Here is a 23,394-nt window from a genome sequence, read left to right on the forward strand (position 1 = left end):
GAGCCATTTGAGACTATTTTGTTCATCTCCAGCTGTTTTTTCAGGAGTACATTAGTCTGAAGTATTTCATGGGCAAAATACTGAGTTATTTTGGGGGGAGAAAAATTATCTACAAAAGAAAAGCATAGCTACTTATTTTTACAGTAGTTTTACTGTAATCGCTATTTTATTTGACATGTATAGATACTGAGCTAGATACTGCTCTACTAGGAATATTTCTTTCTCCTAAACTGCTGTAGGTAGCAGATATCTTCTGCAGTCCTTGGTCAGGCTAAGCTTAAAAATTAACAAGAGAAATGATGTTTTAAAAGTTACCTGTGTCCTATCTTATGGATTAGGCAAAAGGACCATATTTTTTCATTATGCTGTTTTTTTCTTTGCCTATTTAATATAAATGCAGGATGCTTATTCTAGCTGTCCGTGCTTTTGAAAAACTATGTGCCATAGCACATTTCCCCATTGTATCACTAGTGGGGGTCAGGCATGTCTGAGACTGGTGCAGTCTGAATGTTTTTAGATAAATGCCTCTGAGTAAAGCAGCTTTTTCCTTCTTGTATGGCTTCTGATTTACGCAATGGTCTTGGCATTTAACCCTATGCTCGTTTTCCCATTGCTATCAAAGGGACCTGTAGGTCAGGAGGAAGGAAAGCTCAGTCAGCCAACGGTAAAGTGTTCACAGGAGGATGTGTCTGCAGTTGCTGGAAACACAGTCCCTCCCTCTGACTTCAGCAAAGTAGTCTGGTGTAAATTCATTGAGCTCATTGATATTATTCCTGATTTACACAACAGTAAGCACTAAGAAAGTACAACAGTAAGTTAAGTAGCAGTGGGCCTTAAATATTTATCTAGTTTATTTTTAGTATGCCAATTGCAGCTATTTATATAGCAAGGAAGCAGTGGTACAAATCTGACTAGATTCCTCCTTCGCTTTGAATCTGCAATAGAGAGGCAGTATTTTTTTTTTTTTGACCGTGAGCTCTTACTTATTATGTTAAATTTGCTCTGAATAATATGTTATAAACTTCATTTTTCAAGGGCCTCTTAACCCCCACTTTTAAGCAGAAGGGATCATGTTACTTATCTAAAGGATCCTTGATGCAGCCCAAGAGCAGCTGTGAGATTGCCCTGCAGTGATGTGCAGGCACTAATACCTTACATGGATTTATCCTTGGGGAAAGGTCCCAAAATTGTGAGCAGGCTCCACAGTAGAGCGAAAAATGTGAAAGGAGCAGGTACTCTTTAATAACATCTAGTACAGCAAAAAGAAAAAGCACATTTATGGTTGCTTATTTGCTTACTAATAAAATCCTAGAATAGAATATATTCTCCTATGAGAGACTCTTGCTGGATGTAGGACAGGCAGATGAGAGTACTGCTGTGAGTGAGCCCCCATCTATGCCAGCTTGGCTGGGATGGACATTCCCTCTGAAAAGATGCGTGAAGGGTAAACTAGGCTGGTGGTTGGAGATGGTAGAAAATAGCCTGTGGTTATACGTGCTGGCTCAGAAATTAGCACTTTTGGCTCTTAGGCCACTAGTTTATGTGCAGCTTAGCATATGAAAATCTATTGCTTTCTGTTGATTATGGATGGTCTGTGGTAAATAGATTGGTGATCCTAGCCCTGCCTTTAGCTGGCAAAGAACCACATCCCAAAAGCCAAGCCTTACCACTAATGTTGGCATCCCGACTGATAGTCTCAGACACGTACCTGGGACTTTGGTGGCAGCTGAATAGCCCTCACCACCTACAGACAGGCAGGTCATCACCTCGCAGGACCAGTTTTGTTGCTGTATCCCTTCTGTGGAGAAATAGAGGACTTACCCACTGTTGTGAACTTACAAACATCATTCCATATTTGATTTTAAAACAAACCTTGGGAGCCTGGGAAGGAAAGAGAACTAACAGATGAAGTCAACCCCCCCATGTCTGCTACGAGAAACCACAGAAGATGGTATGGTTTTGTAAAAAGGCCACGGGAGCAATGTCCTGTTCATGGATAAGTCCGTGTCTGTCTGCCTTGCACTTTCAGATTTATGTTCATATTAACTGCTGTTGCTTGTTACTACATTTATACGGTAGCTTCTAGTAATTGTCCTGGGATTTGACAAAGCACTATTGGAAAAGTGAATTGCTAGCAGTGTTAAACAAATGTGAAAAGAATTATTCTCTTTCCAGTGGTTCTTGAAATCAAATTTTATCCCCAATGTGCTCAACTACCTTCATGCTTAATCTCTGTATTGTCAGAGGGGCCTGCCAAGCCCTTTTAGATCAAAGGAGACTGGTTTGTATTAAGAAGATTCTGATAAAGTCTTCCAATTACTTTGTAATCACACTTTTGCATGAACACCGTTGCGGTTGCTGGTGTGCCGTTACACTGGTCAGGGAAAATCGAGGACTTTTGATCAGCTGGGTGCGTGTTTGGTAGGCACCTCTTCTGAACTGTGCCTGTCCACAAGCCAGTAACAGAGTTAAACCGCCTCAAAACCTAGTCTTTCATGCTGATGCTCTGAGCTAAAGTAATTTGTTGATAGCCGGTTGCTTTATGGAAACCTTCTTGAGAGGCTTCACGTGAGAAAATGCTCGCCAGAAATTTTGAAGAGAGGCAGTAGGCTGCCTTAACAAAGGCATGGAGGACAGGGGAGGTCAAGGGACCTGCTCCTGGCCCCGCAGGGCGCAGCCGGGCGCCGGCCCGGGCATTGCCCAGCATGGTGCCAAGGAGACCTGCACCAGGGCCAGCCCTGCTTGTGCTTGAAACGGTTGTTGTTGGCTTTAACTAAGTCAATGGTGAGAAAGACGGGGCGGCCTAAGCCTGACTGTGAAGGCCCGGGAGGACCGGTCTCTCTTACAGCTCTCGGGTACAACACAGAGGTAGCCTGTGGCTCTCTGCTGCCTTTTGACCCGCAAAGTTTTGGGGTGTCTTGTTGCCTCCTATTTTCTTCTATGTGCGTGCTCTGACAGGTCCAGCTCAGGCTGGTGGCTGTTAGCACACGCATAACCGAGCACTTCCAAACTACCTGAAACATCTCCTTGCTCTCTCAGAGCCCGCCTGGTCTTGGTTGTTGACCGTTTCTTTTTGCAGCCTGCCGTTGCTTACCCATGCACCACCGTACACCTTCACCCTGCACCCACGTGAAATCCACTGGTGTGCAATCAATTCCTGTTACTGGCAAAGTATGCCAGCTTGGCTTGCGTCCCCTCCCTTCCCAGCACGCCTGGCATTTTTAAATTTGTGTTTTTCCTGCTTTCAGACACAGTCCTCCTTCATTATAAAGTTTCTACGCATCTCCAAACAGGCTGCTTGCTGAGGAAAAAAAATAGTCATTAACTCAGAATTTTTTGGCTGCTGCATTTTTCCTATCTAAATATAAACATGGGAGAGACTAAGAAAAAAGTGCTACTGAATGATTAGGTAGAGATACGCCATTGGCTTTGCTTGATTAATGGATTTACATTGTATGTTACTGATAGGCAGCTTTCCAGTGTCTTTCCTTAAAACAAGGTAATATGCTTAAAAGGCTATCTTTTGTAAAATACCGCCAAGCAGGAGATACTTGGTGCGTGTGTGAACGTCTACGTAGGGAGAGCCAGGATGTACAGTCATTTTGCCCTTGCTAGTCACAGCCACTCCTGCAGGCACTTGAGGAATGCAGGATGTGCCCCAAATAGGTCTTTACAAACATTCCCCACTGCAGTCGTTTCAGCCTTTCCTGGCATTCGTATTAGCTCTTGCTGACAGCAACAGGATTTTCATGACAGCGACTGCAGCAGCGTACAAATGCTTTTTATTCCCCTTTCATGCCAGCCGGAAAGTGAAGGTAAAGACTTGCTATACTGACTCAGATGAAAGGTTGAACAAGCCCGGGCTCCTATGTCTGGCAGTGGCCAGAGAAGCTTTGAGAGAGTAGAAGAACAAAACAAGCATAAAGTAATACTTTTCCCCACTCCATCCTCCTCGCAAAGTGAGTGTTTCCAGCTCTGGCATCTATTCTGACAGAATAAGAAAGAATAACTTGAAGAAATGGAGTGGCAAGGCAAGGAGAGAGGCGTTCTCTTCAAAGTACTAGCAGGGTTTAGTTTTCTGATCCGGTGCCAAACGCAACAGAGGTACTTGCCAAATGTCCTTGCGATGGGACTTGTCCTGGGGCTTTACAGCATTGCACCTCGCTGTCTATGTCCTGCTGCACTGCTTCTGCTGGAGTCGGTGGGGTTCCTCTGATGCCGAGGCTGCTGCCGAGCCTGTGCGAAAATCCTGCTGCTCCTGACTGCAGGGTATGTCTCCGGAGCGTGAAAGAGCAGGAGAGCCCTGTCCACGCCGTTAGCAGGGCAAGCTGTTAGCGAGAGCTGTAATTTCTTCTTGGCTACTTGAGGCTGGGGAAGGACATGTATGCTGCGCAGGGAGACAGCCTGTTTCACAGTACTGCCTCATTTACCACAGTGACCCGTGGATTGAGACTGCCTTCTGAAAGTTAGAGGCGATGCCGGGCTGGTCCCTGTGGTTCCTACTGTCTACTTGTGACCAACCTTGTATCGTTCTCCCATTTCCCTCGCATGTGGGGCCGCGTTCAGTCTGGTTATAAATCTGCTAAAGGCTGTGGCGTCAGTACCAGGCTCCTCTGAAGCACCGGTGCCTGCACAGTCCTACTGCAGGATTAGGCCTGCTGGACTGTGTGTACATTTTCTGCAGAAAATGCATGAGAGGTGGAGGCACAAGAGTGACTCCAGGTTGGAAGCTGAAACTGTTTCCATGAGATGCCAGTTTTTTTAACTGCACGGTGCTCTTCTGACCTTTCCAGTTGTATAACGCGGGTATTAAAACAAAGGGATATTTAATATGTCTGTCCATTTTGATGTCAAAAGGTTAGAGTTAACTGGAGAGCGAGCTTCTGACTTGGACATTTTCTTTCACTCTGGAAAAAAACCTTTTTAAGCTTTTAATCTCAAAAGCAGCATAGTCTGGAAGCATCAGCTTTTCTTTTGTGTCAGTAAACCTCAAGTCTGAATTCCCAGAACTGTATTTCTAAAGGAAAGCATCCATAGGCAGGTGTTATTTGCCAGCTGACTTGGACCTTTGGCAGTTCCTAGCTCTGAGCAAGCTTCCTCGGCGTGGAGACGCACCACAGAACTGGTAAGCTGGCAAACACCGTTCCCTGCTTCAGAGAAGTTACAAGTACCAAACACACCAGGGGATCCTGCCAGCTCCATAAGCCAAAGAGACTGCAGTCTAAGGAGGTCAGAAATAACTTAGACACACCTGGAAATACTCATAAAGTACTTGAGCTTCATCACTGTTGCTCAAAGTGTCCAGCAGCTCTGCAAACATTCGAACAATATCTGAGCCAGGCAGGTGTGGCTTCAGCGGCTTGGATGCCCCAAAAAACCCTCAGCAGGCTGAAATCATGCAGGCAGCGCTTGTCTGTTTCTTAATTTGTTCCTATCTATGTCTCTATAGCCCTTGTGTAGGGAGAGAAGATCCCAGCTTTTCCAGGTACCCGGATGCAGAAAGGACAGGAATAAAAACATCCATGGTTGTGTTTGAAGTGGGGGGGCGCGGGGGGGAGCAGTGCCGGCTGGCATCAGGCCAGGAGAGGCTCAGAAACATCCTACTCCACCGGTGGGTGACCGCTGCCCGTGGCACAGCTCTGCTCCTGCCCTTCCTGGCCACCCTGCCCGCCGTCGGCAACAGCATCTTCCAGCCCAAAATGCCGATGTTCTCTAAACTGATCTTGCGTGGCTGTGGGACGCCTTTAGAAGAATGTTAATCTTGGAGAAAGACAGGGTACTACCATTTCTTGAGAATTAGACTCTTTTAAAAGGTCCTCTAAGTGACCAAAACTTGCAATGCCCAAAATCATTGGCCGATGTTATGTAAGCATATATTGCTCTGTAAATGTTTCCGGTTGTTGGTTTTACCTCCTAGCTGTGTGTTCAAGCTGGGTGTTGCATTAGTTTCTTTTGCTATGAGTCATAGCACCACAGCCTTGAGAGAGACCATTGCTACATCCACTGAAGATAGAGGCTTCAAACTGTTGAAGAATAGCAGAAATTAGAAGGTTGCAAAGGGTTTACCTATTGTATGCATAAAAACTACCAGTTGGGGGAAATAGCAACAGGGAGACTGCACAGGAGCAATGGCTAGAGTGCTCCTCAGCCTCTTCTAGTGGAGGGGTGCAACGCATTTGGGTTCACTGCATTCCCTTTATTCGAAGGATAATTAACTGTTGAACTTTGAAGTCTTGCCTACGTGGCTGATGTGCGGTTAGGATGCTCAGAAATGGAGCTGAGTGCTGAGATGCCCCGCATTGCTCGGGATTTCCACTGTTGTGCTGCAGCTGGGACCAGCTTTCAGCGGGCATCTGCACTAGCCGCTGGCGCTTTTGTTCCGAGCGCTCATAAATAGAATTTCCTCCCTCGCGAGAAATACTGATGACATTTAAATTGTTTTGGTGATTTTGATGCAGAGCAATGGTATCACAGATACTGTGCTGTTATTGATTTAGCAGTGCTCATTTTCAGCATGGCTAGTGGGTAGCCAGCACAAACCTCACCTTGCATTGCTTGATGCTCCTCAGAAGCAGATGCTCTTTGGACTGAGTTTCTTGTTCCCTGATGCTACAATACACTTCCCTCTCTCCAGTGCAAAGGCAGCATTCCTCCTTTGTTCTCTACTGGCGTCTGCAGGAAAGAAAATCTTTGGTTCCAGGCTGAAATAATAAGTGGTAACTGTATGCTTTCAGTGTATTGGGAGCAGAACATCAGACTAGAACAAGGCCTTCTGCTGAACTGGCTTTAGAAGTGCACTTGTTAGCACTAACTGCATTTTTTAACAACCATGGACGGGGAAGTTGAACACTGCCTTGGCAAATGAGTTATTTCACATTTAAGACTTGTGCTTTTACTACTGGTTCTCTGTAGCGTCACATCCTGAAATTGGGCTTACTGGTATTGTGTGGGGCATGGCATGTGGATCCGCAGGACCCTGTTTGACTTTCGGTGCTTTTTGTTATTGCAAGTGTCAGCATCATACCTGAAATGAAATGATGCTTGTAACAAAGCCAGGCGAGCCTCGTTCTGATGTCCTTGGTCCTATTATCAGCACTGCTGGAAGAGGCATTAGAGCATCTTGAAGGAGCTAGCTGGGGCAGAGGGAAAGCGATGCCAGGACTAGGTAGAGTGAGGGTGAGGCAATGCAGTACCACCGTGGATGGGTAAGCTGGGCCTAAAGAGTCTTGGTTTGGCTGCCAGTCCTCTCAAGTGAGGCTTGACTACAAAATTGTGAACCTCAGGCAACTAGGAACTGATTTCTTGCTTAAAGCTGGTGTATTCCCTGCCACAGAAACTGCATTAACTCCTTTAGTGACAGTTTGTAGCGCAAATCCTGGCTGTTTAATTGGATTTATCATGGCTATTGGGAGCATAAATGTGTTTATGGATTTGTTGTGAAAGCTTTTTTGTGTGTTTTTCTCATAGCAAGTCAAATTCCATGTGGTGCAATTATGTTCAAGATGTTCCCTGTAGCACTGGAATAATGTCAGATTATACTGTGTGTGTGTGTTGTTCTTCAAAAGGATTTTATCTGAGGCATGATGCACTGTGTTGGAAGGAGAAAGGGAGCTTAGTCTTTTATTAAGAAAGGCATGCAAAGCTTAAAATGCAAGAAATTCTGTCAAATCCTGTTTTATTATAGAGAAATGCTTGTCTCTGTCTACTGAAAAGCGAAACTTTTTCCCCGTTAACTTCATTCCTGCTCCATCCAACTCTGAGAACTAAGTCCATCCATCTGCAGCTTGCTCCTTTTGTGCTGCAGCCTTTTTGGTACTGAAAGGTTGAAGCACACATGGTGAGACATTTCAGAGACAAGAGTCTGGGGCGGGGGTGGAGGGGGGAGGAGGAGCACAGGGAAGAGATGACTTTCGTTTGGTTTGGAAAGTTTCTTGGGTTTCGTTTGGTTTATCGTCCCGTATAGTTTGGCCTAGAAACTTGCAGCATGTTTGATGCAGTGGCACAGGAACCCCACGTGAAGCCTGCTCATGTTCCCAGCCGCAGGGCTGCCGCTGAAGGGATGCTGTGGTACGGGAACTGCTGTCAGATGTCAGGGACTACAGCAAACAGTGCTGTGCTAGGGATGGAGCTGGCCCCTAGTGCTCACTGTCAAATTTTTCTTTTTTTTTTTTTTTTTCCTTTTAATTAACTTGGATAACAATGCAATTTAACAATGCAATTTCCTGTCTGATGGCAGTTCAGATATTAAATGTCACGTCTGCCTAATACTTTCATTCTTAACTATGACAAGTTTTCCCAGCACTTCTAAAAGAGACAGTTGTGATACATTTCATTCCGGGCTGAACGATAGTCAGAAAACCAAATTTGTTCTGTAACTCATTATTATTATTATTACTAATTGTTGTTATTAGTAAGCCTTATAGACGAGGTACTCGGAACAGCAACACAATGGTTCTCCCCACTGTGGGAAAAGTCAGGATTTTCAGATGCCACCATTTGGAGCCTGTAACCTATTACTCTGTGTGTCGGTGGCAGGTTTTCTTTTTCAAAGTCGCACTGAAGGACAATTTCCAGGGACGTGCCTCTGCTCTCTCCTGCCGCCTCTTTAGTCCATCCCCACCTTACAATGCCTCTCTGTCCAAGGGAAAGCTGCCGAGCCCTTGGCTGAGTTGGCAATGCAGTGAACGATGCAGGCATTTGAAGACTAGAAAGCTCAAAACTTGTGTTCCTGTGACCAGAGAGACGGATGGAAAGATCAAAGAAGAGGACATGCAACTTGAGAGGGCATAGCGGGCTGTGGTGTCTTAGGGAGCGAACAGAAGACGGGCTCAGTGCCTGTGATGCACAGAGCATTGCCGTTGCAACAAATAGAGTACCTGTGTGGAAAAAATGCGTATAGAAAGGCACAAGGAGCTTGCAGCTGTGCTTAGTCTGCCTGTCATCAAGGAGGTCCTGGCAATTACTTGCCTTTCTGTCATAAGTACTAATGAGGTAAGGGAGCAGGAGAAAGGACGTGAGCAGATGAGTGCTAAGTGGAAAGGAAAATCCCTATAGCAAGTACCACTAAAGATAAAGGTGAGGGATCTCTGGCAATCAGATTTCTGGTGGGCCTATAGAGATTCACAACAGCTGAGAATCTGGCCCCAGAAACTGAGTGGCAGCAGAGCTGCAAGCTGAGTAACTGTGTATGCAAGCTTTGGGTAATATTTCTCATTGGCTTAGTAAACCCAGATCTGTGGATCTACTTTGCTGATTAAAAATTTGGCCTTGATTTTAAAGGAAAAAAAAAAAAAAAAAAAAAGACAAAAGCCTGAAGCTCTGTGCAGGTATGTAAGCGTGTACCCAAGAATGTAGAAACACACCTTTGTGGGCTTAATCGGATAGATATCTGCCAAACTTTCCAGAACAGTTTGTATGTTCAGAAGAAAATCACCTTTAAAAAGCACAAAGTATACTTTACAGAAGCTCAGTGTCCAGGCTGTTTTACAGAATGCAGGTTTTTACTCTGCTTCAATCTGGTTAAAAAGCCTGAAAGATGGGCCATTTTAAAGTGTTTCACAAGACCCACGAGTCTTGTAAAAATCTTATCGCATTTTTCCCTCCGGTTGAAATCGTAGAAGTTACAAACAGTAAAAGAGCTGTGTTAAATCACAGATAAAGAATGCTGCACAATGGGTTGGTGAAAATAAATAAATAAAATCCCCTAGTTTTCCTCCAGCTTCTAATTCCCCGGGCATGAATTCAACTGGTAAAAGCCAAATATTGCAGCTCACACTCAAAAAGGAGTGGCACGCAGCTGTATCCCTTGCAGAGTTGCTATTCCTTCTCTTGGTTTCTTTACTGCTCCAGGCAAACAGAGATGTTAATACCACTCCTTTATCTAGCACACTTAATTTCCCCACCCTGTACCAGCTCAACTTCTCCGGCAGGTATGTTGGGGGATGGTGGACCCAAGCTTTCATCTGCTCCCAAGTCTTCTGCTAACAAAATTGCCTGTTTGTGATCCCACAGAACCTGCTCCGTGCCCGGAGCGATCAGGGCAGGCAGGTAGGAGGTGACACCGTGTCTGTATAACTCAGCTCTACCAGTGCTGCTACTTCTGTAGTGTTAGGGTACCTGCATCCCCTAGATATTTTTATTACTAGAATAAATCCTGCCTGGAACTACTGCTGGGATCTGTGGGTAAGTGCTAGGCTGGCCTTTCAACTTTTCTTTTTCTGTATTTATTTCTTATGTCACTGTAATTGTTGAAATCTTCTCCTTTTAGTTTCTTTTCTCTGAAACGCTGTGGTCAGATTTCCCAGACATTGTGTTCCTTGTTGGCCAGGAATTTCTAAAGACTGAGAAAGAATTGAAGGAAAGCACTAGGCAGGGGGTCTTATGTGACCATAACCATAAGAGCATTTAATCAGAGGGAAAGTCTCAATTTCTATTTTGGTCACCATTTTGAAGCATGTATTGGAGGTTGGGAATTAATTTTGGCACAAATAAAAGTAAATTCAAATAATAGGAAAAATGTGTCTTTTTTTTGCCAGTATTTTGTGAAAAAATTGAGGAGAAACATCTATTTTTTCATTGCTTATGTGTTGAAATCTATATGATTAAACTGGCTTTTAGCTGAGGGAAAATAGTGTAGTTCAGCAACTTTGCTTGTGGCACAGAGAGGAATAGTTCTGCTTCTCAACAAACCTGAAACGTTCTCACTATTTAGGAGATTTCTAATGACTTCTCGTTGCTACTTTTTTCAGGTTCCCATTTTCACACAATTTTTCTTTCCCACAGGCACTTCATCCTCTCTGTAACCAGTTCCTGCTAGAGAAAAGACAATGGCAAAAAAGAAAAGAAACCCAAATCGCTGTTAGTCATGAAGTTAGAGTTGCACACAATGTTTTTGGTGACATCCCTCAGAGCTAGATCACTGCCACCAGCCGTACAACAGACAGCAGGGAACCCCAAACCCTGGTCCTCAGTTAACATGGTGGGGAGGAAGCAGGGCTCACCTAGCATCGCTGACAGTGTCCTCTTCTACCATCTTGCAGTGGTTGATCTAGAGCCTAATCCACTTCTCTGTGCAATGTAAGGTGTCGCAAAAAGGAGTGGTTTGGACTGCTTAAAGAATCACTTCCAATGGTATTAGCAAAAGAAAAATTATTTAATAGGAATTTATATAAAAGCGCGATTTCACAGTATTTGATGGCAAGGTTCACTCTCTTACTTAATGCATGGATGAAATGCACGCAGGAAAATTAAGTTAGAATCAGACTAAAATTAGGTATTCAGAGACCAAAAATGCAATAGGTTAAAAAAGAGAAATATACAAAGAAAAACCCAGTTAGAATTGATTTCTTGTGATTTGTACAGAGATCAGGAATGTAAAAAGGGTAAGGGAGACCCTCCTGTTGAGTTACGAGGTTCAGAGAAGACCCCCTTGCTCTCTAAACTCCTGTCGGAGCTTAGGTGCAGCTGGATCGACTCCTAGTCCCAGACTTGGTCAACGGTTTATATCTAAAGGGATTATAAGTATAATAGCAGCCTGAGATTTGTGCACGGTTGAAGAAAGTTCACAACAGTAATGTAAGTATAGATTTGAAAAGCAGTAACTTGTAATATACTTGCTATAGAATATTTATGTTAGTACACACACACATATGCATAAAGGCACTAAGATATACATAAGCAAGCAAAAGAGGTATACCTGTTAAAAATTCTCCTCGAGTTCAGTGAAAATACTCACGTTGAATGCTTCAGCATCTTTCTCAATGGGCGAAGGGTCAAACCTCAAGGAGCAGAGAGTATCAGCCCGAGTTGTGTCGGCTGTCGGCAGCAGACCTCCGATTTTTGCAAACTGGAGAGTTTGCGAGCTCTGAGAGGCGTCCTGCTCAGAGGCAGATGCCGGTCGCAGCCCGCTGCGGTCCAGGAGAGCTCAAAGGGTCTCACTTAGTACCGCTGCTTATAGGTCCGGGAGATGATTGGCTTTAGTCATCAGCAGATTACTGGGATTCCAGTAGTACTGGTACCGTTTCACATGAGTTATGATTCAGATAAGGAAGGCTCTGGGGCTGTCAGAGAATGACTTAAGATTCAGATACGGGATGCTCCAAGGGGAAGACTGGCATACATCCCAAGGTTGTCAGGAGAGAACAAATTATCTCTACTTTTGGTTTTTTGTTTGTTTGGTTTTGCCAGTGGGAGTGCTTGAGACGGTCTGCATGCCCCCCCCCGTCTTAGTCATGTGAGAGTCCCTGGTACGGCCAAGGGATGCTTAACCGCCTGACTCGTTACACTTATGCTAAGGCCTAGCGAGACTTCCCAAGTTCGTAGATCAGCCCAAAGAGGGGAAAGAAATGCACCACCATGTAAGGGGAGACAGTTAGCAGCAACCTTTGGCTGTTCAGCTTCTTCCTTATTGCCCACCACTGTGTAGGCTCTGCCAACTGATCTTCCCTTTAGCAGTAGAAGTGAAGGGTCAATAACACCCTTGAAACATCCTTCCGTGTAAAATTAAACGTGTCCTGCTTTCAGATGGTTGCAAAATTCCACACATTGTAATGAACTGCGATACTAATTTATTGTAAAATATCTTTTGTGTATGTTAACTTAATGAGCGAGGTCTTGCCAATGGTAAATAAGTCCAGTGTAGAAAAGGCTTATGGGGTCAAAAATGTCATCTGTTGTCAAAAACATCTGATCATGTAACATCTCTAGCTCTCTCTTTCTTGTGGAGTAACCCCAGACCTACTTATCCCTGCTCCTGCAGGTAGCGGGTCTAGTGAGCAATTTTAATGTCTTGCATAGTGAGGATGCTGATGTAAGACTTCTGAAAACAGGTACAAAGATGTATTGATTTAAAAAAATTAACTCGAGGTAAATACGTGGCATGGAAAATTTTAATCCAAATGATTAAAGTTTAGCAAGATCAAAGTATCTCAAAACAGGGTTTCGTTACAGGAAATGTTAGGTAAGAGATGAAGCTCTCAGCCCTGCTAGTAATCATCACCTTAAGATGGATCAGCACCTTAAGAAGATCGTATAATGTTCTGTCTCTGAAAATCTGGCAGCTAATTTTGAAAACAAAAAGGTCTGTACAGCAATTATTGGAATGAACCTTGTAGCTATCCACGTTACTCAAAGGTGACCATGTCTTTTCTGCTTTGTTTCTTAGCAAACCCCTTGGAAGAGGTTCTGCTTGTATTTTGGTGGTGTTCAATACCTGTATGTGACCTTTCTCACTGATGTCAAACTTGCACAGAGGAGAGCAAGCCGCAGGCTTTGCTTGTGTCTGTCTGTTGCTAAGCCCCGGGTGTCACACGTCTGTGTTGGCCACCAGTTGCTTTCTGACAGATCACAAAGCTAGTCTTTGTTCCAGTTCATCCAGCTGTCACGGGTGCTCTCTGAGGCACCACCACCTGGGTCACATAGCAGGAAAAGACAAAACTTGCTGCCCTACCTGAAGGAAGCAGCTAGAAGAAGAAAGCGGTGGGACTCCTTACCCCAGATGCAGCAGAGGTGGCCACGAGGCTGGTCCCAGCTGTCAGAGCCGGTGATGCTGTGATGCGTGCTTCCAGCTGCCTCAGAGGGGTTTGCTCTGATGCAAGGATGTGAGGTGACCAGTCATCTTTGTGAATTAGAGGACAAAAGATTGTGGTTTATTTGTGTGTCGGCAGCACCAGAATATCCCAAGCATGGGTCAGAACCCCCTCGTGCTGGATCCTGTTGACAAGACAACCCCATTTTTAGGAGTATGCTGTGTGGATTCAGCAGGTACGGATGGCGGGGATCAGTTTGATGAACAGATACAGCGTTTAGCAAAAAAAATAAAATCCCCCTTTCCTAAGGAGAGTGATTTGTAGGCACTGTGGCAGGACTGCCTTGAAAGACAGCAAGATGCCCGCTTTATACCTTTGGACAGATGTTTTGCCACATGAAGAGCACTCTCTCTGAAATGCAAAGTGCCTGTTCCGTGGTTATTGTGCAGTGGACTTTCCCTGTGCTGGCTTGTCACCATGGTGCTGGACTGGGAATGGTGCAGATCAAAAGATTTACGGAGCTGTATGGCTGAATGGTTTCTGCTTTCATCGTCCATTTAAAAAAAAAAATCTAAAGGGAAGATGAGAACCTGCCCGCTTTAGGTTCATATGCAAGTAATTGTAGGACCAGGCAGCAGCAACGTACTTTCTCAAAGATGAGTAGATGGTTGGGCCTCTTCAGGAAATCTGCAGCAAACAGGTCATTCAAAAATAACTTTTTGAGGCTAGAGAAAGTGGGTGAAAAGAAATAGCTAATGAAAAGGAGAAAACACTGATGAAAGGAAGTGTTTTATCTGATAGCAGAAGCTGTTGGCTTTCATTCTGATCCTGTTGTTTTTTTCTGTGTATAGCTTTTAGAGTGCTCTTAAGTTGTCTCAAAAGGTTATTACTTTTCCAGTAGCATTAGAAGGGCTGAAATGATGTTTGCAATAAGGGTAAGTGACTCTCTTGAGGTTTTGGTACCCACAGCTCCAGATTAACTGGAAATGCAGGCATTTAGTAAATCTGAAAATCAGTGCCTCTTGGTCCTGCGTGCTCCAGAGAAGCCAGCCTAACTTTTGTGAATAGGACCAGAGCAGGAACACAGTATACACCACACAAGGGACATACATCTGGAAAAATTAAGCCACCCAGAATGAATGCCAGCTCATAAGGTGGCGGCCTCTGTTCTTTTTTGTCCAGACTATCTCATCCATGGAAGTCAGGGAAGCCCTGCTGTTTGTTGCATCAGTGGGAACAGCAAGATTTCCCTTTCTGGTATTAGTTTTGGCTGACCAGAGGCGTAATTCTTAGAAATTTCTGTAATTTAAAATCACCTCAGGTTTCTGGTTCCCAGGGTAAAAGAGCTCCATTCAAAGTCTGGAGTACATTAAAGCAGTGACTGCTAATCCAGAACTAGTTCTTGAGGTGCTCCATGAGTAGGGAGATGGCTTCAACCACAACAAGGTGAAAGGCCAGGGAGGACCTGGCAATAAGAAAACCAGCACAGGGGACAAGAGGATAATACCAATGAGGTATATGTATATACATACTCCCATATACGCAGCTGTATCTCAATTGTACAGAAAAGTTCCCTGCCTCGCCAGCAGTTACTAACTTGTTTTCCTTCCAGAAAGAAAATCCTTGACAGACTTGAAGTGATGAGTAATGACTCTACTTTCTTCCATTCCAGCTGCCACACAGGCATGTAGGTTGGTTCCTCGTTGGCCCAGCAAATTTGAACATCTTAACCTTTTCTTGTTGTCCCACGTCTGCCCTATCACTTACCGGTTGCTCGCTGTTGTGGTATGGTGGGGTCGTCTTCCCTCGGGAGACACTGCAGTTGTTTTTGCAACAAGAAAGAAAATTACTGATAAACCGTGGTACATGTCTAGGGAAAATGTCAGCACTTAAACCCGAGTCTTGCTTTTCCCTCTGAGTTGTCATTGCTGGATCCTCTGCCCTTCCTTACAAGTGGGTTTGAGGAGGTGGTTGTTTTGGCTGGAATTGGAGAGGCACAGGTGGTACCACCAGCTGTAAATTGGAGGAGGCACTTCCTGATTATGACCACTGCCTACACGCAGAGCGCTGCCAAGAGAGTTGCTGGAAGGCACAGAAGCCTTCTCCTTACTTGGAAAAAGGGCCCGGAGGATAATCATTGCTCCCCTCTCCCGCAGGCATTCACCTGTAGGCTTCAGGCTTCTTTGCAAGCACTTAGTTTCCCAGAATGCTGTGATGTGAATAACCCTCAGCCGTCACTGAGAGGTGGATAAACTGAGGCACTAAGTATTTAAATTCACACCTCTAACAACATTTAGGCACTCGGGTCTGTATGAAGACACCGGGAGGTCAGGAGATGTAAGCGCACGGTGCATTTGAAAGCCAGCTTGCTTTTTTTAAGGGACTCTGGCGTGGATTCAGATGCCTGCTTAACCATGGCCAAAGAAGTGGTGAATAATACCTTGACCTCTGCAAGGTCAAGATTTTGCCCTCCAGCTTTAAATGTCAGTGGCGAGAGGCTCCTACCAAGCTGCAGAGCGAGCATGCGCTGGGCTCTTCTGTGAGGAGTTTGGGATATTGCTCTTGGGGGGTGTTTTTGGAGGGCACTGCCGGCTACCTGCTTACACAGGACCATCCTGGTCTCAACCGTGAGCACCTGCTGCCATTTCCAGTCATGTATTTTTATTGCCAGGTTACAATTTTTTAATTATTGTCCGGTGCTCGCGTCTCCACCTTCACGTAATAGAGGCCTCAGTTGCTGGCCCTGACTTGCCTTGTCTTCAGGAAATTTGGGGTGCCTCGTCTCCGCGTTTGCTGAAAGCCCTTTCCCTGGGATGATTCCTCGGCCCATTGCCGCCTCACGGTCTTCGTTTTTATCTTGTGTCCTAAACATGGGTCTGCTGCACAGCGAGCAGCAAGCGAGGGAGAGGCGTCGGAGGATTAACCCACCACCGCGTGCTCCTCGCCCACGCACGCGAGGAGCGAGCCAGATTAAAAGATTAAAGTTACAAACTGAAAACCCCCTCGGGGCTCCTGATGAGATCTGAGCTCCTGGCTGCGAAGCCAAACTCCCACTCCGGAGGTGCACTGCCGCGCACGCTGTCGCTCGCGCCGGCGCTGCCGGCTCCTGCCATCCCTTCCTGCTGCTGGCTCCGGCTATTTTTACAGACCGAGAATTAAATAATAGACCAGGTTTGCCCTGAAGGAGGGTCCTGGGCAATGCCTCGGCAATAGCCGGCGTCTCAGGGGGATGGCTGTATGCTTCCCCTTGTACTCCTGAGCTTTCGGGGTTTGCAGCCTCCGCTGGCACCTTGTCCGCTCACGTTGCGGCCGCTGGATTGCTTCGGCTGGGATGAGGGCCGGGGCTGGGGCAGGAGGGGTGGCAATCGGTAACCGTGTGGGGAGGGTCGCAAGTCCTCTGATGCTTTCCTGACCCTTCATTAGAGGTCTCATACAAGCCTTAGCCTAGCAAATCTACTGCTAGATATGCTTGCAGTTAGTGTATTTTCTTGCTTTTCTCCCCCCCCCCCCCCCGCCCCACCCCCATATCTTCATTAGGACTGGGCAAAGAATGGCCTTTTTGGTTTTATGGCTGAGAGGCACAGAAGTAAAACTGTGTCCCAAACCACAAGCAGTATTGCTGTGCCTGTGCCTGTATTTTTTATTTGACCAAAGCAGCGAGTCTGAGCCAAGATGATGATTCCATTATCATCATAATACTCAGTGAGCTCTCAAAAGTAGTTTTTCCCTGATTTTTTTTTCCTCCTGTTTTTACGTTTTGGGGTGCTTTTTATCAGAAACAGGCCATTTCAAAGCAAAAAGTTCAGCCCTGCTATTTTGAAAATGTTGAAATGGTATATTTTGACATCTCAGCAGTTGTTCCTCCTCCCTGTGCTCAGATGAAGATTCCCAGATGAAGCTCTTCATCAGACACAAGCTGAACCTGTGAAGATGTTCAGCTCCTCCAGGGCTCCATGTTTCATCACATTCCCCAGCTATCAGATGTTTTGCCCAGCTCATCCCAAGTGCTTAGGTGACACTGGAGTAGAGTGAGCATCAGAACCTTCTCACCCTTGCAAGAAACGGTTCGGTGGCTGGACAAGCCGTTGCTAGTTTGACTATCAACTGCCTGCCCTGCAGCCCTTCCCCGCCTTTGGCTGTAGAGGCATGCATCGCTCGGGTCTGTGTCTCAAGGGAGGACAGCAGCAGGACCTGTGTTTCCCGAGGGACTGAAATGGGCAGGGCTAAAATACCATGCAGGCGCAACTTTAAAATGGAGTAATTTCCAGGCCCATGCCTGTTTTGATGGAGACTAAATGAGAAGTTTTATCAAAGTCTTGTTTTACGAACCGTATGCTTGCCCAGGTCTTTGCCTGTGATGAATCTGCATCCTCTAACTGATTATAATTAGCGCACTATTTTATTTACATAGGATTGATCTAATTCAAATGACTAGATGAAATTCTTTGATCTTCAGGGTACGAAAGGTGAGACTATGATGATTTTAAACAGTTGCTCCTGGCCATAAAATCTATTCATTTGAAAAATCAATGGAAAGATATCACTTGCCACGTCGATGAGATAATTTCGTCTGCTACTCAGCCCTGACCCTGTTCTCCTGGTTTTCACCCTCCTGTCAAGTTTAAATGGCTCTTTTTCTGGAAGCTCTGCTCCACACCATCCTGCACAGCTTTCTGTGTGTGTGTGGTACTGTCCTTTTCATTTGAAGCCACTTTCTGATTTATGTGCACCGAGCACACAAACTCCTCTTCAAAACTCTTTTCCCAACCATGCATTCAGTCAAGTGTCGTAGCTGGCAAAAATACATCCTGCTCCATATTTGTTCTTTGTTGCATTGGATGAATTTATAGCTATAGTGTTTTGGAGACTGTAAACTTTCTGGGGCATGGTCTCTAACGAGTGCTGTCGTCTGTTCAGCAAGTCCTGCCCGTTGCACGATGGCATGAATATTTATGATGCTAGACAATAATCCTTGCCTCTGACCCAGCACTCTTCATCAGCAGATCTAGCATTGCTTCACTGAGGAAGCAGTCAAATCATTATCCTAATTTCCAGATGGGGAAACTGAGGAGCTGCAAGGTGAAATAACTTGCCTGACATGGGCAGGGGGGAGCCAGGAAGGGAGTGCAGCCATCTCTGGCCCCGGCTACAGGATCCAGCCACTACAGCCCGCAGCCTCCTCAATGACAGCTAATAAAATTTGTGTTTATGCAATGCATTTTTCTCTTCCCCATTAAGAGTGAACAATTTAAGTGTTTTCTTCACAGGCATTAATAGCCTCCCTGAGAAATATGTTTCAACATGCATTTTCAGCAGTACTTCTGCGTGTGTTGTGCCCCAGCTAGCAGCTGTGACCTGCTAGCAGGAGGCAGACTGGGGCGAGGGGGAGAAGTGGCACCTACGCCCCTGCGCTCCGCTTCTCTTCCTCCTCCTCCTCCTCCTCTGCCACTCCTCCGGTGGCAGACGGGGAGGCTGGGGACCGACCACGGAGATGTTCTGCGTGGAGCTCCTTGGGGAGCCGTACCAGCTGCTGTGTTGGCAGCCTTGGAGTTGCCTCTGGGTCTGACTTGCCGTCTTGTCTCCTTGAATATAATTGCTTGCTGCTGATTTTTTTTTTTTTTTCTTTTCCTTTGATTCTGTGGCATTCATATCCTACTCAGATTCCTCATCAATCTTGCAATCTGGGGAGTCTGAGGAAACAGAGAACTGATCATCTGCAGATTTCTTCTGTATATTATGAAAGTGTCCCTATGCCATGTGTGATTCCAATCTTTTTTTTGTTTAATCAGACAGAACATCAGAGAGTCAGACTACCGGCTAGGCCTGCGTGCCGAGCAGGGAAGGAAGGAGCTGCTTCTGCGGAGATACTCCCTGCTCCCGGCTCTGTAGAGGTGACAGCACATCTGTCGCTTCTCCCTTTCTAACCCTGCGCTTTGCCTCCCCGCTCTGCTCAGCCTTGCAAATTTTCTATGGCAGAGCATGTTATCTCTCTCGCAGAGCCCGCTGGGGCAGGACTGCTTGAACAGCAATGGCTACGGGGAGTCCTCGAGGAGCAGCAGAATGCGTCTGCCTGGAAATCTGCACATGCTGTGGATGAACCCATTTCTTGGTCTTTGGAGGTCTTGGAAACCAAATCACTTCATGGAACTGGCCAGAATTTTAATGATACCCACCCAGGTACCTTAGCACCGTGGTCGGAAAAAAGCATGTGTAGAAGGTTGGGTGGGTTTATTTGGGTGCAGGGGTGTGTGTGCTCTTTAGGCATTACATTGAATGTTCATCACAAGCTTTTCAGCACTCTGTAGGGCCTGTGTCATGAAGATCAGACTAGATAGTCCTCACACTAGGTAAGGGTCTTAAAATTTGGTATTTATTCCCTAGCTGGCAAACGTTTTAGGAAAGAAAGGAGGTCTGAAATAGAGGTTGTCTTCTGAGCTGTAGTTCTGCTACCTCCATCGCTGGATCCACCTGATTTATTTACTTTCTTAATGTTACAACTTCTTGCTTTCACCTGCCTACTCTCAGTACGCTACAACCATTTCAGAATCAAAATATAAAAGCGTAAAACCAGCTATAAAACTGCCAGAACTCCTTCCATCCCTCCCTTCCCATTTGTGCAGGGCAAACATCTTCTGAAGGACACTTTTACCTCCAGATGTCAGGACATTTGGGGATCAGGCTTGGTGCTGGTTTGTCCTCTGTGGGCTGTAAGCAGAAACAGTACCTGGGCAGGAAAGTATTTGAATTTTAATGATAGGATAGTGCTAAAAAATGCTGTAAAAACGCTTCCCTGCTTTTTGCTGGGGAAGTTTCAATTTGTCTCATTGGCTGCCTCTGGCTTTTTGCCCGGCATTCTCAGATCTGCTGGTGAAGGGAGACAGCAGAGCACGTTTGTCCTATTCCTCTTCCCCAGCGCGAGATGCCAGACTGGAGCAGATACAGCACCGTTCCTGGTCTAAGCACGCGCCACAGAGGGGGGCTACAGTATACTCAGCCCTCTCCTACATCTGCCCTGGTACATTCAGTAGCCCAGGACAGGGCTGGGTTACACCTCGTTCGCTGGCAGCCGTCAGAAGCACAGCTGAGTGTTGTGAGCATCTCTGCAAATCCATTTGAATGCTCCCGAAGCAGTAACGTTAGTCTCCCTTTCTCTAGGACAGGCACGTGCAGTTCCAGGTGTGGAGGATCTCTGCCTGAATCCCAGCACAGGATCGCCCTGGGTGGACTTCAAAGGTGTCCTGGGAGCTTCTTGCAGGAGAAGGGATTTGCTTCGAGCATCCCTGGTGAGAATTTGACTTCCCGTCTTGACGTGCACCGTCCCCGCTCCTTTTCTCCATAGGAGTGGCTGCATTTGTGTGGCACTGGATGCATGGTATATAAAGCATTTAGGATGAAAAGTCTACACAAGTGTGATACTAATAATATTTTACAGCTTTAATTACCATGATTGTAGTGCCTAGAGGCGTATGCAAAAAACATTTTGAGTGGGAGGAGAGAAGGCAGCGCTGTGAACATTTTTGTGGTTTTGCTGGGCAATGTGCAATTGAGTTTTCTCATGGGAACCACGGCACGCCAGGGAAAAAAGCTGCCTCTACCTCCTCGTCTGCTCCGTCGGGATACTGGATCACACCCCAAAGTCGAGGAGACAACCACAGTCGCTCCCGTTTCAGGCAACGGCTGGGCTGACTGTGCCTCCCTCTGCTTTCAGAGGGGCTCCAGGTGCAGGTGCTGCCCGTTTCCGCAGGCAACAGGTATTTTCCCTCTGGGAACATCCCTTCCCTACAATCAGCGATCAGCGGCAGTTTCGCCTGCGGGATGATTTCAGGATTGGGCAATTGCCGATTTGTGGCGTGGATTTGCCAGCAGCCCCAAGAGCAGCATGCCCCTTTCTCGGTCAGGGTATGCAATGCAGAAGGAGCCCGCCCTCCCTCCCGCCCGTGCCTTGCGTACGGGGGCAGGGGCCGGACGGAGGGGCCGGACGGAGGGGCCTTGTGCGGCTGGGCGAGCCCCCCAGCACCTGCCTGGCCCCCCCAGTACCCGCCTCACCGCCTTCCAGCACCCTTCCCCACGGGAGGCTGCGTGGCACTGCAGATAGGCCTAACGCAAAGTCACTATCTCGATGGTCACGACTAATTGAAAAATAGGAAAATACCCCAGGCAGGGAGGCGAGTTCTTGGAGTTCAGGTGTTACAAAATAAAAACCGAGATGGAATAAAGATGCTTGCGTTCCCCTAGCTACAGCATGCAGTCCTGCGTCTTTAGAAAACTTTTTTTAAACTTTGTTCCTAGATCACGTATTAATTTTCAGACATACTGATGTAGTTCCTGGGACAGGGATTTGCCATAGGTTCGTTATTGAGATGCTACAAAGGCAGTAGCCTTCTATTTGGAAAACCGAAATTCAATTTTTTCTGGCCGCGGTTACCAAAGAAACAGGCCATGACACAGCTTCCTGGCGGGCCGGTCCCTGCTCAGACGAACACTCTCTGACAGCCAAGGTATGGATTGGAAGGCAACGAAAACGGGAAGGAAACCCTGTGTGATAGGTATTCCCAGCTGTGGGAAGAGTTGGATGTTGCCTACAAGATGAGCACTTCCCGCCCCACCCCCACTTCATCCTTTTTCTATTGTTACCTGCACCAAACATGATTTACATTATTAAAAACTCATACTTTAATCAACTCTCCATCAGTTAAATAAATACATGTTACCATTTCTCCTCACTTGAGTTGACACTTGGTATTTTGTTCAGGTTCTTGTATATTTTGCTCAGACATAAAAACCGAAAATAACAAATTTCAGTGAAACCCCAGTACCTTAAACAAGGGACCAAGTTTTGCCCCTAGCCTTGCTAAGACTCCCGTGGGGAGCAAGAACGCCATCTCCCATTGTTGTATTACGTGTTGTATGTCAAGTTTGTATAATGAAAAATCTACCGCTGGGCAATCGAACGGCTAATGGAGATTAGCTCGTAAAGCCGTAGATGGAGATCCTCGACATCGCCACCTGAGCCGTCGCCATGAGCTGGTATCACTGCTACACCCCGGGAGAACGAGAGGCGGGCAAAAAGGAAAATCGACTTTGCTCCTGCTCGGTGTTTTGAGTTCTGCCACTTGCCGTGCTACCCAAACGCATCTCGCAGGCCGCGGGGTACCCTCACCTTGGGTACCGCCGAGGGGTAAGGATGTCCTTCCCTCCTTCTTTCCTTCCTTCTGGAGGGGGGGCACTTCCCCAGCAGCAGGCGGGGGGCTGCAGGAACAGGGCTGGGCGGCTCTCCGGCCACCGGCCAGTTCGAGACCGTTGGGTGGCAACACCAAACTCCGGCCGCCGAGCCCCCCTTTCCCACGCGCCTCACGCTTGACGCGCGACTGGACCCAGCCGCGGGGCTGGTGCGTTTGGGGCGTGCGGGGCAGGGAACAGGAGGAGGAGGAGGAGAAGGAAGGTGGCGTTTGCCCCGGAGAGGTGACGTCTGGTGTCCCGCAGCCTGGGCGATGGGTGACTCGGGCTGGCGGGTCTTCTCCTGGCCGGTCCCCCAGCCCGGGCGGTAGCTGGCTGGAAGGTGTCGCCCCGCGGCGCAGCCCGGCCCGGGGGCAGCGGCCCTGGGCGCCGGGCCCTGCCAGCCAGACCCCGCTGCTGCCGCCGGCGGCCTCAGCCGACCTGCCGCCGGGCGCTCGTTTCGCCGAGGGCGCGTTCCGTTTTAACTCAGCGCGGGGTTCACCGCACAGCTCCCTCTCCGGTTCTGCCACCCCCCCGGCGCCGGCCGTGTGCGCGCACCCGCGGGGGCTCGGCCGCGCCGGTCCGTCCCGTCCCGTCCCGCAGGGGTATGACGGACCGGCAGGAGCCCCGGCGCGGGGCGCACCTCCTTACG

The 23,394-nt window shown here is 47.0% G+C and overlaps 1 long non-coding RNA gene across 1 annotated transcript; it reads left to right on the forward strand.

Annotated features, from left to right (window-relative positions):
• The first annotated feature begins 18,864 nt into the window (after positions 1 to 18,864).
• LOC142031612 (uncharacterized) lies at positions 18,865 to 21,323 on the forward strand. Its single transcript, XR_012650581.1, has 3 exons — positions 18,865 to 19,417; positions 19,524 to 19,703; positions 20,682 to 21,323. It is a non-coding gene; the product is annotated as an uncharacterized LOC142031612 (long non-coding RNA).
• Positions 21,324 to 23,394: the final 2,071 nt, after the last annotated feature.

This window comes from Buteo buteo, chromosome 5, assembly GCF_964188355.1.
Source record: "Buteo buteo chromosome 5, bButBut1.hap1.1, whole genome shotgun sequence".
Taxonomy (NCBI): domain Eukaryota; kingdom Metazoa; phylum Chordata; class Aves; order Accipitriformes; family Accipitridae; genus Buteo; species Buteo buteo.